Genomic DNA, 18,686 nt, shown 5'->3' on the forward strand with positions numbered 1-18,686 from the left:
AGCTCCTACGAACTAAGCGACTTCTCGGGGCAACAGAAACACGAGCAGACCCCTGCAATTCCGGTGTGCTCGCTCATGTTTCTCTCCAAATTTAAAGTACTCTCCACATGCTACTTCCGCTGCCCCAGGAGCACAGGGTGCTGCAGTGTCACTGACATCCCCAGCAGCCACCCAGGGAACCTCGCATCCTGGTGGTCCTCTCTATGTATGGATCAGGCTTGCAGCTTATGACCTGGCCCGATAGGTGTTTGATGCAGAAGACCAGCTACTGGCAGGTCTGAGGCATGAGGTGACCTTCCACATGAGGACAGCTCCCACGAGCAGAAAAGATTTGGTCATTGCATATAAGGACAGGGGTTTTGTGCTCGATTCACATCAGGCAAGAAGAGAGTTTATGAATATTGTAGACCTTTCTAGACTTAGGAAAGGAGATTTCTCAGTCTCAGAACCTCTTTGTTTATGGAGGCTTATACAATGGTTAGACCCGCCAGCCCTCCAGTGATGAACAGGTTGGCAAGGGCATTGCTGGCGGTAAGAGTCCGAACTTGACTCAGAGTTGGTGGTTTTACACGAAGGCATTGTCAACCTTCAACCTTTGGCTCTCTCCGCTTCATTTGAAAATCTAAAACCTGCTCTTCAGGTTTTAGAGAAAGCAGGAAAGGCATTCCCAGAGGACAGGGTGATGACCGGCGCCTCTCCTGGAAGAGACAATACGCAGAGTGTGTGGGAGAGAAAGGCACAAGCGTGCTGCCATTCGGCAAGGAGAGGGTGATTGACTCCAGATGGGGTGATAAAGATCAATTACCGGGGCTTGGAGTTATAACACCAACAAAGTTACAATGACATTAGCACAAAGAGAGAGACACAAATCCATTAGAAAGATACAATCAAATATTCAAAAAAGCCTGGCACACTCATTACTTATTCATGCTAATACAAGTATATTAAGAAATCTAAACAGTGTTAGCGCTCAATCACTCACAAACCAAATGAGGTTTTGCATTTATCAGACCCCAGTCATCAGCACCCAGTATAGCTGTACAAAGGTGGTAATGTGACATAACTGGAGATATTTATATCAGCCTACATGGACTGAGAGATACACCAGGATTTATTAAACTGAGTAATGCCGTCACATTCAGCAGAGCAATAAAAGAAATAACTGTGCAGAAGTCATTTCCCCAGACAATAAGATTTACCTTTGCAATCTCTTAAAGATGTTGTATCTGTTTTCGAAGGGTCGCTGGCAGCGTTTCCGACCTTAATAAACTATTTACAGATTAATTTCTTCAAGAGAGGATGGGGTGCCCCAAAGTAGATTCCATCCTTGAGAGCCGGTGACAGACTCTCAGCCTTTCTTTCCCTGACGACTCTGAGCCCAGGCAAGCATATTCCATTTTCTCACGGACTCTGTCTTTTATTAAGTGACATGACCTCAATTTCCAATAAAGAGAAGTCCATTCAGGACTCTGAGGGGCAACTCCAGTCCTACCCAAGCACACAGATTTGGGGGAGCCTGAGAGGACATTTAATAAGACACACAAGTTTTTCGGTGAGGCATGCAGCATGAAACACAACAGAATATCCTTGAAAATGGATCAACCTTCAGCCTAAGAGTTTCAGCATAAGTTCAGCTTTCCTCTACCTTCTAGAAGATTTCTGCTACCCTGGCTTCTGAGATAAGCCTCTCTCCTCTGTCTCCTCTGCCTGCTCTGGTGGCCTTGCTTCCCAGGTGCTTAATGTGCATGTTGCCTACATTTCTGCTCTTGGTTCCACCTCTTCCCTCTCCCTGGCTGGTCTCACTTATGCCCACAGCCTCCAGGGAAAGTACTCCCTGTGATTCTCAGAATTGCAACCTGGCCCAAATCTCTCTCTGGGATCTTGGAGCCTTGCACCTGGTAGCCCACTGCACCTGGTTGCCCACCATCACACCACCATCCAACAGGTACCCAGAAGGCCTCAGAGTCTCTTTTGATTCTCCTTCACTTAACAGTTAGTCTCTCCATCCTGCATCCTGGGAAATGCCCTAATAGACCTTCAGCCTCTTTCTCACCCATTGCTACAATCCCCTTCCATTTCTCCTGCCCCACCAAGGGATCTTTCTGAAATACACCTTGTCACGGGGCTCTTGTTACTGTCCCTGCAAAAATGGCTGTGAATGAGCTACAGAGTGAAGTCCACACATTTTCCCAGTGTGCACTCGGGGCTTCAGCTCTCAGTAAGCATGTACTTGTTGACCTTGAGGCATTTGCCCAAAGCCTACATTGTGACCGCGCTATAAGGCAGGCCATGCCCCCAAGGTCTGTGCACTGTCCTCCTGCTTGTCCGTGTAACCAACGACTTGACATCCTTCTTTCTCCCTGTTTCAGAGACTGGCTCAAATACATCTCATAGGGTAAGAGCCTGAATCAGCCAGACTCAAGCTGTGCTACTCAGGCCTGATGCACTCCTCTCTGTGACTCCCTGTGAGATGTGTATGTGGCTGCTGCTGAGTCCCACAATGAGCTGCTCAAGGTCTGGCACTGGCACAGTGCCTTCCTCACTCCAGCAATCCAAGCCTGTCCTGATTCCTGGCCCACAGCAGATGCTGCTCTACTCATTGCAAAACTGCTTCTTTTCCCTCTGTTTCTCTTCAGTGGGCAATGGCCAGAATTAGGAATCAAAGTCTAACAAGGTCTAGTCTGGTGCCAGGAAGAATAGAGAACTCTTTCCCAGGATCCCATGTCATAATCGATGAAGGTCCTCTTGACGAGCTCTACGGTACTGTGATAATCATTCCAGAAGACACAAGAAAAGGACTCCCCACTGCTGCCCCTGACTGTTCAAAGTGTACAATTCTTTTTTTTAAAGATTTTTTTTTATGTATTTCAGAGAGAGAGAGCACAAGCAAGGGGAGCAGCAGAGGGAGAAGCAGGCTCCTGCTCAGCAGGGAGCAAGGATCATGACCTGAGACAAAGGCAGACACTTAACAGACTGAGCCACCCAGGTGCCTCTAAGTGGACAATTCTAAGCAGTGATCCCAAGAGACGTAAAAACCAACAGGTACCAGCATGGTCCAGTTGAAGCCCTCTTGCTGGACTAGAGGTTTGGGAACTTTAGGTCAGAATGCTGGTTCCATTATACCAACTGTGAGTTCTTAATCTCTGGCTTCAGTGTCCTCACTTGACCATGTCCTCCAGGCAAGGACACCAGCATTGACACCATAGGGGCTGTTAGAAAGTAAGACCCTGTGAGCTAGGACATTACCTCCCCCACTGATGGTGTAGCCCCACTTAGTGGGCACTCGGCAATAGTTAAGAGGAAGAAGTCAATGAATGAGAGAATAGAGAACACTATAATATAAAAACAAGGAGATCTAGGGGAGAGACAAATCCAAATGTGAACCTTCAAAGGCATGCAGAATATGATCTAAATTTGGCGTTTTTGCTTCCACGCATCAAGAAAAATATTCCAATCCTTTTTCCATGTCCAGGTTCATGTTTTCTAGTTCATATGTTCTAGTTCACAGCCTACAGTAATTCAAAGCTCTCCCCTCCCCCCATCTCTTCATCTTGTACAGGGCATATTCCTTTTGAATGGCCAAGAGGGAAGCCTACACTTTTCTCCATTAAGGGGCAGCAGCAACCATGTCTCCTTTCCTAACATATTCACCAAGCTTCTCTACACCATACACCCCTCTCGGAAGGAACAACTCCTCGGCAAGCTCCGATACCCCAAATCTGGTCTGATATCAGCTGATCCAGACAAGTGGAGGCAAAGGGAAGAGTGGATAACAGACTGTTATTGATTAGAATAGAAAGCCACAAACAAGAAATCAACAGAATATTACCAATGCTATCATTATCAATACTCCTGCATAGGCCCTGCAATGCATTCCCCGATTGATAGGAGAAGTTCTGTTGAACAAAAGCCTAGTATAATTTGTACTTTGAGGGCTGACTTCTCCCTTCTGGCATCACCAAGCCTTTGCAAATTTAAATGCTGTTTGTCAATATCTTGAATTTCAAAACAAAACAAAATTAAATTGATTGTTTGAATACCTTTCCAACTCCAGAAGTTAAAGTAAAAACTTTTTTTAACTATGATCACTTTTTTGATTTACTGATATTTTTTAAACCTGGTACCTCTTTGGGAGAAAACAATAGAAAGTTTATTTAAAGAAATAATGGCTGAGAACTCCCCAAACCTGGGGAAAGATTTGGACAAGTTTATGAAACTAATAGCCCACTCAAAATCTCAAACCAACAAGATCTTCTCCAAGATACATTATCATAAAGCTGTCTAAAATCAAAGACAAAGGGAGAATTTTAAAAGCAGCAAGAGAAAAAAAAAATCTCATACAAGGAAGCCTGTCTAATGCTATCAGTAGATTTCTCAGAGACCTTACAGGTCAGGAGAGAATGGGATAATATATTCAAAATGCTAAAAGAAAGAACCTGCCAACCAAAAATACTTTACCCTGCAAAGTTTTCCTTCAGGAATGAAGGTGAGATAAAAGCTGAGGGAATTCATCACTTTTTAACCTGCCTTACAAGAAAGGCTAAGAGGAGTTCTTCAGACTGTAACATGAAAACATAAGCAAATATACAACACGCTGGTAAAGGTAAGCATATGGTCAGATTCAGAATACTCTTAATACTGTAGTATGGTTGTATGTTAACTACTTCACTATAAAGGCTAAATGGCAAAAGTATTGAAAATAGCTATAGCTACTGAAATGTGTTCATAGATACACATCATAACAAGATGTAAATTACCAGGTGAAAGGATAGTTCTATATATGAAAATGAATTAATATTTCATTAAAGAATGAAAGATAAAGGTAGGTATAGAAAAAGCATTTGGCAAATGCCATTCTTTCATGATAAAAACACTTAAAAACAGGTGTAGAAAGGACATAGCTCAACACAATAAAGGCCATACATGACAAAGCCACAGCCAATATCACACTCAAAGGTAAAAAGCTTAAAAGCTTTTCCTTTAAGATCAGGAACAAGACAAGGGTGCACACTCTCACCACTCCTATTCAACATGGTACTGGAAGTCCTAGCCAAAGCAACAAGGTAAGAAAAAGAAAAAAGCATCCAAATTGGAAAGAAAGAAGCAGAATTATTTTTGTTTGCAGGTGATATGGTTTTATATACAGAAAATGTTAAAGATCGCACTAAAAAACTATGAATGAACAAATTCAGTAAATTTGCAGGATAAAAGATTAACATACAGAAATCAGTTGCATTTCTACACACCAACAATAAAACATCTGATAAAGAAATAAAGAAAATCCTATTCACATTAACATCAAAACCAATAAAATACTTAGGAATAAAGTTAAGCAAGCTGGTAAAAGATCTGTTCATTAAGCTATACAAGATTTATGAAAAAAAACTAAAGAAGCCACAAACAATAGGAAAGATATCTCATGTTCATGGATCAGAAGAACTAATATTGTTAAAATGTCCATACTATCCAAAATTATCTACAGATTCAATACAATTCCTATCAAAATTCCATTGGAGAATTAGAAATAGAAAAAATAATTATAAAATTTATATGAAACCATGAAAGACCCCAAATAGCCAAAACAATGCTGAGAAAGAACAAAACTAAAAGCATCACACTTACTGATTTCAAACTGTTTTACAAAGCCGTAGTAATCACAACAGTATGGCTGTGGCATAGAAATAGACACGACCAACTGAAACTGAATCAAGAGCCCAGAAAAATACTCAAGAATGAACAATCAACTAATTTTTGACAAAGGAGCCAAGAATACTCAATGGGAAAAAGATAATCTTATCAATAAACAGTGATGGGAAATTAGATAACCACATGCAGAAGAACGCATTTGGAACATTATTTTATACCAACTCATAAAAATTAATTCAGAATGAATTAAAGACTTAAACATAACCAAAACCATAAAACTCCTAGAAGGAAACATAGGGGAGAATTTCCTTAACATTAGTCTCAGCGACTGTTTTTTGGATACAATGCCAAAAACACAAGTACTAAAGCAAAAATTAACAAGTGATACTACACCAAACTAAAAAACTTCTGAGTGGCAAAAGAAATGATAAACAAAATGAAAAGGCAACCTATGGAATAGGAGAAAATATTTCCAAATCAACTGATAAGGGATTAACATCCAAAATATATATTAAAAAACCAAAACCTTATATGATTCAATAGCAAAAACTAAACTAAGTTAAACTAAAATACAATTTAAAAAATTTAAAAAATGGGCAGAGGATCTGAACAGACATTTTCCCACAGAAGACATAGAAATGGCTGACAGATACATGAGAAATTTTCAACTCACTAATCATCAGACATATGCAAATCCCAGCTCACACCTGTTAGAATGGCAATCATCAAAAAGACAAAAGCTAAAAGTTAGTGAAGATGTAGAGAAAAGGGAAACCTTGTACACTGTTTGTAGACATGTAAATGTAGAATATATTTTATTTAAATTCAATTAATTAACATATAGTGTATTATTCACTTCAGAGGTAGAGTTCACTGATTCATCAGTCTTATGTAATACCCAGTGCTCATTACATGATGTGCCTTCCTTAATGTCTATCACCCAGCTACCCCACCCCCCCACTTCACTCCCCTCCAACAGCCCTCAGTTTGTTTCCTATGATTAAGAGTCTCTTAAAGTTTGTCTCCCTGTCTGATTTCATCTTGTTTTATTTTTCTTCCCTCCCTTCCCCTATGATCCTCTGTTTTGTTTCTTAAACTACACATGAGTGAAATCATACAATAATCGTCTTTCTCTGATTGACTTATTTCTCTTAACATAATACCTTCTAGTTCCAGCCATGTTGTTGCAAATGACAAAATTTCATTTTTTGATTGCTGAGTAATATTCTATAGATAGATAGATAGATAGATAGATAGATGGATGGATAGATAGATATAGATATGGATATCTGGGCTCTTTCCATAGTTTAGCTCTGTGGATGTTTTTTAATTTCAATTCAATTAATTAACATATAGTATATTATTAGTAGAACTTTTTTTTCCATATGGAAAACAAATACAGGAATTCCTCAAAAATTAAAAATATAAATACCATGTAACCCATCAGTCCCACTCTAGCTGTGTATCCAAAGGAAATGAGTACAAGATCGTGAAGAGATGATACCTGAATCCCCATGTTCATTATAGCACTATTCACCACAGCCAAGATATGAAGACAACCTAAGTGTCCATCATCCAATGAACTGGCTGTGTGTGTGTATGAATATTTTTGAGCCATGAGAAAGAAGGAAATCTTGCCATTTACATCAGCATGGATGTTACTCGAGGGCATTTGCGAGTGAAATATGTCAAAGACAAATACTGTATGATAGCATTTCTATATGGAACCTAAAAAAAATCCAAACTCATAGAAACAGAGTAAAGTGGTAATAACTGGAGCCTGAGGAAGGGGAGAAAATGGGGAGATATTAGCCAAAGGGTACAAACATCCAGTTGTAAGATGAATAAGTTCAGGGGATCTAATGAAGAGAATAATAATTATAGCTAATAATACTGCATTACATACTTAAAAGTTACTAGTAGAATATATCTTATATATTCTCACCACAAAAAAAGATATGGTAATTATGTGATTTGATGGAAGTGTTAGCAAACAATAAGGTTATAATTATTTTGCAAAACATAATTACATCAAATCAACATGCTGAACATCTTAAACTCACACAATGTTATATGTCAATTATATTTCAAAAAAGCTGAAAAAAATATATAAACGAGCAAACCTAGTATCTCTTTCTAGTATTATTTTAGGTCTTACATGCATGTATTAGGTTGAACCATACATAATTGATGACATTTTGATCATTTGACCTACAAACAATTCAAATTTATATCACTCAACCCACTGTTTTAAAGTATAATAGTTTTATACACAAGAAGTCTGTTACAGAAAACAGTAATCCCTGCACACACACCCTCTCCCTTTCTCCCCCACAGAGACATCCTCTTTCATCTCTTCCAGCTGGTTATTTGGGATTTACTTTCATGTCTCTAAATAACAGGCCTGTATCTCTACTTCATGACTTTTTCCAGTTAAATATTTTCTATGAAATTTTCACCTAGGAAAATGAGATTTTAATTCTTTCTTCCCCCAGCCCCACCACATACATGCCCTCTTTCTATTCCCTACATTCCCAGAAAGATTGTGTCATATGTTGGTGAGCTCAATATTTGGTGTTATGTTTTTATAACCAAGTAAATGCAAAGCAGAGGTGAACTATGTACAACCAAACACTGCATTTCCTTTCTTGAAAAAACTTGTTTTCTTGGAGGTGAAGTTTTTGTGTGTGTAGGTGTTTATTGCTCTCTTAGTTTTCCACATACTTTTCATTAATTCAACCCAGGTTTTTCTTTTCTTGTCTAAATAATTTATCAAGAAGTTCAAATGCATCACAAATTCTGTTTCCTGAAGAAATCTGCTCCCCCCGCCCACCATGGCTGATGCACAGCCATCATCATGGGATGGCCTTCACCTCCCTCCCATCTAGATCTCCTGCTTCCTGTACACACATCTTTCTCTCTCTTGGTTTACTCCTTTGTTTTGGTGGAGCACATCTTCATGTAGCTTTCTGAGAAACAGGAAGCAAATTACTTGAGAATTTTTATGTCTGAAAATGTCTTTATTCTATCTTCATACTTGATTGTTTGGATAGAAAATTCCGAGGCAGATATCATTTTTCTTCACTCCATTGCCTTCTTGTTCCCACTGCTCTTTGTGGGAAGGTTGAAGGTCTCTCTCCCTCTCTCTCTCTCTCTCTCCTTGTACATCTTTTTCATTCTTAACTTTCATAAAATTCACAGTGATGGGCTACAGTGTGGACCTGCTCATCCTTTTCAGTCTGGAAACTCTTACACAGCAGTCAGGGAAATTTTTCTTCAATTATTTCTTCAATGACTTTCTACTTCCACTTTCTCTATTCTCTCTTACTGGAACTCCTGTTACTTAGTTTCAATGTTTCCTATAGCATTTCTTTAATATTTTTTATCCTTTATCTCCTATTTTCCTTCTCTTGGTCTTTTGCCTGTATTCTGGATGATTCCCTCACATGTATCTTCTAGCTGCATTGGATTGAGGAGGAATCAGGAGATCTGATATGGGTTTTTTTGTTTGGTTGGCTTTTCGTTTTGTTTGTTTTGGCTTGTTGTTGTTGTTGTTGTTGTTGTTGTTGCTTTTAAGTAGGCTGCACAACCAGTGTGGATTCTAACACTGGGCCTTTAACTCTCAACCCTGAGATCAAGACCTGAACTGAGATCAAGATTTGGATGCTTAGCCAACCGAGCCACCAAGGTGCCCCTGAGATCTGAAAGGTTTTAGACAGATATAGACAACTGCAGAGCCCCTAAGGTATCCCATGTTGTAAATTTATGGACTCTTAGCCTTTTCTTTTGGCTTGGGAATTGATAGTCTCAACTCTTCCAAACACTCTGCTACTCACCTATTTGCTTCCTACCTTCCCAGATCCTATTTCTATCATTTTATCTCCCAGTTGTCTTGTCCTTGTGCATTCAAAATACCATTTCCTGTCTTTTTTAGTAGACTTACTAGAAGAAGACAAAAACCTTATTTTATGTAATTTACAAAATGTTGTCTAGGGGTGCATGGGTGGCTCAGTTTGTTAGGCATCTGATTCTTTATTTCAGCTCAGGTCATGATCTCAGGATTATAAGACTGAGCCCCACATCAGGTTCTGCTCTCAGTAGGGAGTCTGTTTGAGATTATCTCTCTCACTCTGCCTGCCCCGACTGGTGCTTACTCGCTCTCCCTCTCTCTCTCCCTCTCTTTCTCAATAAGTAATAAACAAAATCATTTTTTAAAATGTTGTCTATAGTATCTATGCTACAAATATTTTCTTCCAGTTTGACACTTGATTTTTGCCCCTATGTATGGTATCCCCCTAAAGAGAGTTTTTCTTTTAACCTTTATGTAGACAAATATGGCAATACTTTGGTCTGAGTGTGAAATCTCCTAAGAGAAGACCTTACCACCATGCTTTCTAAGAACATTTCCTATAGGAGTTCAACGTATCCTTTGGCCAACAATGATTCTAATAAAGGAAGCCGGAACTCTGAAAGTCTACCCTCCCCTTCCCTGAGAACCTTCATTCCTCCCTGATCAGAAATGCAAAGCCCACTTCCCTAGAGAGGATGCATGCTACGTGCTCACCAAGAGAGCACCCTTCCCCCATCACTACATGTTTCTGCCTCTTGTACTTCTGCCCCTCTCCAAGTGTGCTTCATTAGCCATGCAACTCAAGGCCATATTCCCACTGGGTGCAGCTCTGTAGAGGAGCAAAGGCGGCTCCAGACGCACTCAGACAGGGTTTGGCTTGATGCCATTTGTAAGCAGTGACTGATAAATCCAAAGCTTTGGATCAGATAAAACTTTGATAAATGGTTTCTTAGTGCACTGGTAGCAATACCTACTCCTGTCTACTCTGAGCCACCTGCTACAATAAGCTTCATTTTGTTTAATCAACAGCACAGGCAACAATGCTTGAAAGCCATCACGCCGGTGAGAGATGGTGGAGATAGTCCCCTGCTGAAGGGGAATGTGAGACAGAAAAGTACAAAAACTCACAGCTCTGTTCAGAAACCCCAGTGCCAAGCTAATGCAGTTCATCTTTTTCCATCTTGGGTATTTGAATAGGAACAAAGGTGACATCATACGTTGGCTCATAAGAGATCACTGGGCCTGTACACATCCCCTAGCTGGGTACATCTCACCCAGCTTTGGTCCACCTTTTGTACCCAGAGCAAGTGGCAGAGAAGCCCTGGTTCTCCTCAGAAAGAGGAAAATCCCACCCCATCTCCTGCATGTTGGTAAAAGCACCACTCTGTTCTCATCTTATCCATGACATCGGGCCTATTCACCCACATACCCCACTCCATGAATCACAATCATCCAAATAAAGAAGTTGCATTGGCCTAGCAAAGAGGCAAGCAATTTGTGCCTATTCATGAGGGGAAAAGCATTTGAAAGCCAAAAAGTTCTCAAAAAATGCAGGTGCACAATTCAGTCTTGCTCAGGCTCCTCACCACATAGGACAACTCCACACATGTGGCACCCCACCAGTAATTTCAGAGCTTTCCCCCACCAACTAGGAATGTTGTCTCATCAGCCCTCATCACTTTCCATGGGGATGCAAAGAAGGATACAGCTTTCCCAGGAAGGAAGTTACGTGAGGAGATGAGATGAGACCTACTCAGTCTCCTGTTCACAGTTCCTGGCAGATGCAAACACGGCCAGATCCAACACAACTCTGGCCCAACATTCTTGGGCTTGAAAATTCTCTGAATCTGTTGCTTCCTTGGTAAAATGGAGTCTCCCGGGCTTGGGAGACTGCAAAATCTGATCTCAAAACCCAGTGACTTGCTATGCAACTCTGTGACAACCCAGTGACTACCACTGGTTTGCTATGCAACTCTGGGCAAGTTGATATACTTCTCTGAGCTTGATTCCTTATCTGTAAAACAGAGATTTACATGTCAAGGTGTAGTCATACCCTTAGTCATTCAGGAAATACTTCTTCAACTCTTACTGAGCCCCAGGCAGTGTTCTAGGTGCTGGTGATGGTCGTGAACAAATGTCTGAACTACACAGGGTACAGTGCAGCGTATAGGTGCTAACAAATAATGACTGCTATTACTCTTACTATTGCTAATGAGTTTTGTCATGAGAAGCAACTGGGATTAAAGGATATTAGTGCATTTTATAAGTATAAAGCTCTCTGCAGACATTAGCTAATATTATTTCTTCTATGGGTCAAACTCTAAGAGAAAGTCAATTGGTTACCCTCAGCCTCTTTCATTGTTCCAAGATAGCTGCCGTCAATTCTTGCTACATCTCCTAAGTGAACACAGCCCTCTTAGGATTCATGTCCTGAATGGACAGAAGGAACATCAACCTTCCTCTCCTTCCAAATCCCAAGGTGCCTTACATTTCTTCTGCTCACTGTGGCTTTAAGCATAAATATCAGGATATAAATGTATATATATATACATACGTACATATATGATATATGTATATATATAAAAGTAAATATATGTGCATATGTATATATGTATGTGTGTGAAGGTATATGGGTAGATAAATGATAGATGGACAGACAGATGATGATAGATGATAGATAGATAGATGGATAAATAGATGAATGATAGATAAAAATACATGATCTTTTATCTATAGTAAAGGCTCTTCAAGGAGATCCCTAGGGTGTTGAATGCTCTACACATCTAAACTGAACTAATCTTGCCCTTGAAAGAGGCTACAGAGAAGAAGAAAGAGGTGAAGAAGAGGGTCAGTTGGTATCTCTGTTTCCAACCCCAGCAAGCCATCAAGCTACACTAGCCAAATGCTGAGTAGAAGTGTCATAGCAAAATCAAGGTTGGGCCACAGTAATTGTAAATGGCTCAGGACCCAAGTTACTTAAGCGGTTGATCTCTCTTTGGAGAGAAGCACGTTGCCTATGGGCCTTTGTCCAAGAACGACAAGTGGCTGGGACTAGAAAGGCATGCATGGGGCAGAGGAGGCAAGTCTATGTTCCTGCAGAAGGTGAGCGCTCAGTGCCTGCCGGCCCTGGACCAACACCCAAGGTCACCATTGCTGGTTCCTGCTGCAATGGCCAGCAAAACAGACACTGTAGAGCACCCTCCCGCCCCAGCCCCATCGTTCTCTGGGTCCCTCCAGCACCCTTCCAGTGCCCACAAACCAAGTAGCAACAGACACATCTGGGAGACTTTCAAGCACTCCTCCCTCCCTTGAAGGTGGCAGAGGGAACAGGACCCTCACGCCACCCCCAGTCACAATGGTAAAATCAGGATGGAAACCCAAAGCCCCATTTTTGTACTTAATTTCCATTGATTAAAAAAATATGTAAATGCAAAGATGTTGACACTATTAAGCCATTATGGTCTATTGTGCAATTATTTCTTTGATAGTTCATGACGGCTCAATTGGAGGCATAATGGACTATTATGCAATGACATCTCTGCTGAGTTTTTTTGCTTGTTTTCCTCTTTTCCTTAATTTTCTTTCCTTCATCTTCCTTCCTTTAAAAAAAAAAGAGAGAATTTTTCATTTGCAGATCATTGACTTTTTAATGTCAGATTATTTACTCAATAGTCAATAACGATGCCTTTGGATTCATTATGGGCTATCGTGTAAATAGCTAATTGCATTAATTACAGCCTTTTTACAAATGTTTAGTTTGCAGCTCATCACACCCATGGTCTGTGTAATTGCTGCTAGCGGGGCTGATGGGCAGGCACAAGCCCTGGGTGTCTGCTTGGTGACAGAAAGACGTCTGTTGCTTTTGTTCCAACCTAACCAAGTTGCAACCACTAACCACACCGTGGGGGGGGGGGGTGTTACACAAGTGCAGGCACATGCCCACACGCATGCATGAGTGTGTGTTTGTGTGTGTACATGCATGTGTATAGAGGGGAGCTGTGGGTGTGTGCATTTTTTATTACCTCACTTCATATTACAAAAATGACAGGTGATTATGCCTATGCAGCAGAAAATCTGGCTTTGCAAAACATAATGCTAATTTAAAAAAGACTTTTTCCACTTTTTCATGACTGGGAAAGACCAACACGTTAAGAAAGTGTGTTCCATGAGACCTTTTCCCTTTGCAGATTATAGCTAGTGAGGATGGACTTAGACCCTGCCTATGTACAGAACAAATCTTTCCAGAACTGGGTGGCAGGTTCATAAGCTCACTCTCTGCTTGTAAATAGAGTTTTGTGTTTGTGAACTGAAATTCCTAGGAGCACAGAGTCTTTTTGGAAGCCATCTTGATACCTTCCCAGAGACATATTTTCATGTACATTTGAGGTAAACTGAGGCACAAGATGGTGCAGGGCTGACCTGAGTCTGCTAGGGTTCACTGGTGGCTCCTTAGATCAAAATGTCCATTCCCTGCTCTTGATATGTTTTCCTTTCTAAGCTCCCACATCTACCTGTTCTCTGAGCCCCAGACCCACTACAGCCCCTTCCTTCATTGTCCCATATGGTTCTCGATTTTTCTTGCTCCTGCTCCTCCCCAGGACCACTTCATACCCTTCATTTCTTGGGCTAGACTGTCCCTGACCAAGTCGTCAGCCAAAATGGATTGCCTTGCATGTCAGGGGTTCAGCAGTATGTTCAGAATTTGGCAAAACAAAAATTAAAAAGTCTTGGTCACTCTTTAAAGACAATTCGTAACACCTCCCAGTTATCAGATTGAGTCAGTTATCTTGAGTAAGGAAACACAGAAGTGTTGGTGCCCAACCCCAGCAACGCTATCCTCCACAAGGAGGGCTAGCGTCCCCACAGTGCACTGGGTATGAGGCTTGCCTGCAAATGAAGGGCTAACAAAATGTCCATCCAATCCTCATCTCTGTCCAGTAAAGAACCTATGAAAGAACCACGACCGATCTCCATAAGCCCCTGAACCTGAAGAGAGCATTCATCAATCAGGCAAACATTATCTCACACTCATTTTAATGTCTACCTTCCAAAATCTCACTGAACTGGACATTGCTTAAAAAAAAAAGAGTTCAAAATTAACAAGACTTCCTGAACATGACAAATAAAAATGATTTCCTTTCCTACCTTAAAAAAAAAAAAAAAAGCTGGTGTTGGGGATTTATACAAAAAGCCAATGTCTGGGCTAGATACTGAAGCTCAATACGGTGATTTTGTCTTGCCCCACCCCACCCCCTTTGTGACTGTGTCCATTTGTCTTAGACAATAGGATCTATCTCCCCATATGGGAGTGAGAACTTGATGCACAGACAACCCTCACGTGGATTCCGCCATCCACCAAAGCAGGAAATACCTGCAGATATTAAAAAGCATTTTCAAAATTTAAAGTCAGAAATACAAAGGTTTGAAAGGTTATCCTCTAACGAATTAGGAAGGTTAGCTGCCCAGAGACTAGTCCTCAAGCATTCTAGGAGCTTAACCTTTTTCAGGCATGTAGAGGGGGAAGCCTCAGATGATGTCCATGAAGGGTCACGTGGTCCCTGGCATGACCAGTGCAGAGCAGCAGTCCCTTCCACTTGTTCAATGACGACGACATGCTGGAGGTCCTCAGGCCTTTGTAGTTCCAGCATCCGGTTTTTGAGCTGAGCAGCCTGGTGCAATACCCCATAATTGACTCCTGCTATCCACATGTGTTATCCCCCACCTCCAGAATGTTTTCCTCTTCTATCCGACAACTTCTGAAATACTAATGGTTAGTGATTATTCTAAAATACCTTTAAAAGCAAAAGAAAATAAATATATCCAGCCTGGGAGACAAATGAGAAAATATATACAGGACTAGTTTAGATGAGATTGTGACAGCTATCATTCAATTGGGAAAAGAATCTGGAACCATAACATAATGAAGTGCTTATGCTTTATATGGTCCCACTGTTTTAACAGAAGGGATAAATTTTGTACCTCTCCTATCTATCAACTCTGGGTGCTCAAATCTATGCAGATCGTTCCACTAAAATTTGGAGATTTGGAGAAAAGAGAGAAAGAAAAAGAGTGAGAGAGAGAGAGAGAGAGCAAGAAAGCTTGCCAACTGGAAAGTTCATTGCACTTCTGAGTCTTTCTTTCAAGAGTCAGAAACAAGTGCCAAGATAGTTTAAGTTAAAAAGTGGGTTTACCAAAGGAGGGGGAGTGAATTTACCAAGAACACCCTCTGGGTGTCTCATGGAATCATGTCCGGGAATGGTCTGGGTCTCAAGAGCCCTGGGAGGCAGAGCATTCAGGACCCTCACCGTCTCATTGCTATTCCTGCCCTCTCACTGCTCACTGTTTCTCTCTCCCTTTCTCTGCCAAAGTGGGCACCGTAGCTGCCAAGCACACCCATGTTTCCGCTGCTGGAGAGAAAGCAACTTGTCTCCCTGGATCCCAAATCAAAAAAAAAAAACAAATCAAAAACAAAAACAAAAAACAAAAAACAAAAAAAAAAAAAGAAAGAAAGAAAGAAAGAAAAGAAAAGAAAAAGAAAAAAGCAAAAAACAAAAAAACACTGCAGTTTTCCTGTGCCTACCCTTGAATCTATCAGCACTGTGGTCTTTAGAATCATAGCTGACCACAGGGCAATAGAATGTAGGGCAAGAGAAAGGATGGAACAGATTCTGCAAGAGGGAGAGTAGGATAAGCAGAGAAAACAAGGAGTATTCTCTACACACAGGCAGGACTTCACCAGTGGTCATCGTGACCATCTGTCAATTATCCGTGACCAGGTATAGTTGATCGGCATCAGGACAACCTACACTGGACAGTCAGCAAGGCTTTGCCAAACCCTCGCAGCATAGACCAGCAGGAGAGGTAAATCATGGCTCCTGAACTCATGGAGGTTGGGGTCTCTGGGTAGAGAGAGAGATTCTCACCTATCCCTGCTAGAGACAGAATGGATTTAATTGGCACGTTTTTGGTGTGAGTTGATAGTAACAGCCATATAATTGAGCCTGGTCAGAGGGTGGAGAGATCGAAGATGGTATCAGAGGGGATTTGTGTGTGCTCTCTCAGAGCAGGGGCTCAGGGGCAGAGTGAAAGGGAGGGGGACAGGGGAGTTCCTACCTGCAGATCTCCTGGAGTTAATGGTCTAGTGAGGGGGCCCACCCCCACCAACACCATGCCCCAGGTCACCCAAAATCCCTGATGAAAAGTTCCCTTAAGAAGTTTACTCCTTCTACAAGTCTTCTGGCAAGGGTACATAATACTATTTTCCTTGAGACCTTGGATATTTCCTTATATAACTTCCCAGAGAAATGGTATAACTGGACTTGGAATTTGGGGGAGGTTCAGAGAAGCAAATATTCCTGTCCAAAGACATAGCCTTGGGAGTCTTAAGGTTTTCAAACCATCGTCACTACAAGTCCCAGATTTTTCCCAGGTGCCCATCACCAGCTCAAAATCAAGAAACTGAAAGGGCTGCTTTGTGAAAACTGTCCTTTTCCTTACACACGCCTGTCAAGGGTGCCGGGGATACACGGACCTCCCTTGAAGGAAACCCAAAATTAACTAATTAGTGACAAGTGAGGGAGGTACTCATTTTATGCAATATGGATGATACCATAAATAATTTCTTTCAGAGACCCCTTCAATACCAAGATCCCATGCAGCTTTTAAAATAAGAACCAGTTACCAAAAGTTTGTTTCTCCTACAGAGTTTCAGGAATATGCTAGACACACCATATAATCAGAATATCTTGGACTCCAGGAAGACTGGAGCTGAAATGTGCCATCAGAATATCCCAGCTCACTGATATTTAAATTCAAGTATCCCCTGTGACACTTGTCAGAATGACCCCCATGTGCCTTCCCTGACATTCTGACTCCCCAGGCCTGGGGCAGACAAAATAAGAATGATGCTGGAGAGTGAAGGATCACCCTTGGAGAAACACTGTGCCCACCACTTAGAAAAAAGAACTCTGAGACCCTCAGGGACTTCCAGAGTTTCACGCAGGCTAAGCAGAGTCTGGACTAGAACCCAGGGCTTTGATGCCCCAAACCTTGTCTCTACCTCTGGAACTACTTTTCCACAGTCTAGATGATTAATGGCTTCAACAACAAGAATATTTTCTCTCGAATTCTGATAAGTAATAATTATTTCCCAGAGGGTGGGGCAAATAGAGTATAAAGTAGAAGATAAGGATGTTTTATAAATTGGAAGAGAAGCCTCCAGTCTCATATTAATCCACACAACTTTACTCCAAGACAATTACATTGATTTATTTTATTTTATTTTATTTTATTTTATTTATTTTGCTTTGAAACAGTAGACTGAAAGCAAATGATATAGAAGAAAATCAAATGAAAGCCCAAGCCCTTCTCCAAAAAAGAATACCAAGCAAACTTTTAATGCAGATGATCCTGGAACAATTTAATAGCTAAGTGACCCATGATTTTTCTTAACATATATCCTCCCTCATTAAGGGAGAGAGAGAGAGAGAAGAAAAGAGCTCAGAAATCTCTTTGAGAACCAATGGATTCAATGCCATTTCTTTTTCTGTTACTTAATTTTCCAGGTATCTCAGCATGATCTGAATAAATTATGCTGACAATACCATAATATAAATGATAAATCATCAACACAGTTTTAGTGATATATTGCATGAAATGTAAATAATAACCAGTACTGCTAATTGGCTGGCTTCTTAAGAACAAAGCTGTAGCCGCGTGACTCCACCAGTCCAGGCTTAGTCATTAAGCATTTCTGCTGGTAAGCTGTTTCTGCTGGCTTGGACAGGAAAACACAGCCTTGCAGACAAACCTTTGTGTGTAGGTACTTTTGGCCTGAGAACACGGCGAGTCATGGGTGATGTTTCTTTGTCGCTCTAGAGTGCCGAGGGCTGGGACCTCACCTTGCTTCCACCAAGAAATCATGTCCCTCCTAGGAGAGGCAGCAAGAGTTTAAAAGGAAAAGCTCTTTGTGTCAGTCATGTTGCCGAATCTTTTCGAAAAACTCTTCTGACTCATTTTGATTTCCTTTTTTTTTCACTTTGATAACGATTTGATTACAACTTCATCTGACCAGAAACATAAGCTGTTTCTATGTGCTTCTTATTTTGAAAATACCTTGTTAGCATTCATCATATGTTTATGGAGCTTAAAAATATATTTTGTTTCATTTTCCCAAACAAATCCGTCTGCT

This window comes from Lontra canadensis, unplaced genomic scaffold (assembly GCF_010015895.1).
Source record: "Lontra canadensis isolate GAN:19392208 unplaced genomic scaffold, GSC_riverotter_1.0 scaffold208, whole genome shotgun sequence".
NCBI lineage: Eukaryota > Metazoa > Chordata > Mammalia > Carnivora > Mustelidae > Lontra > Lontra canadensis.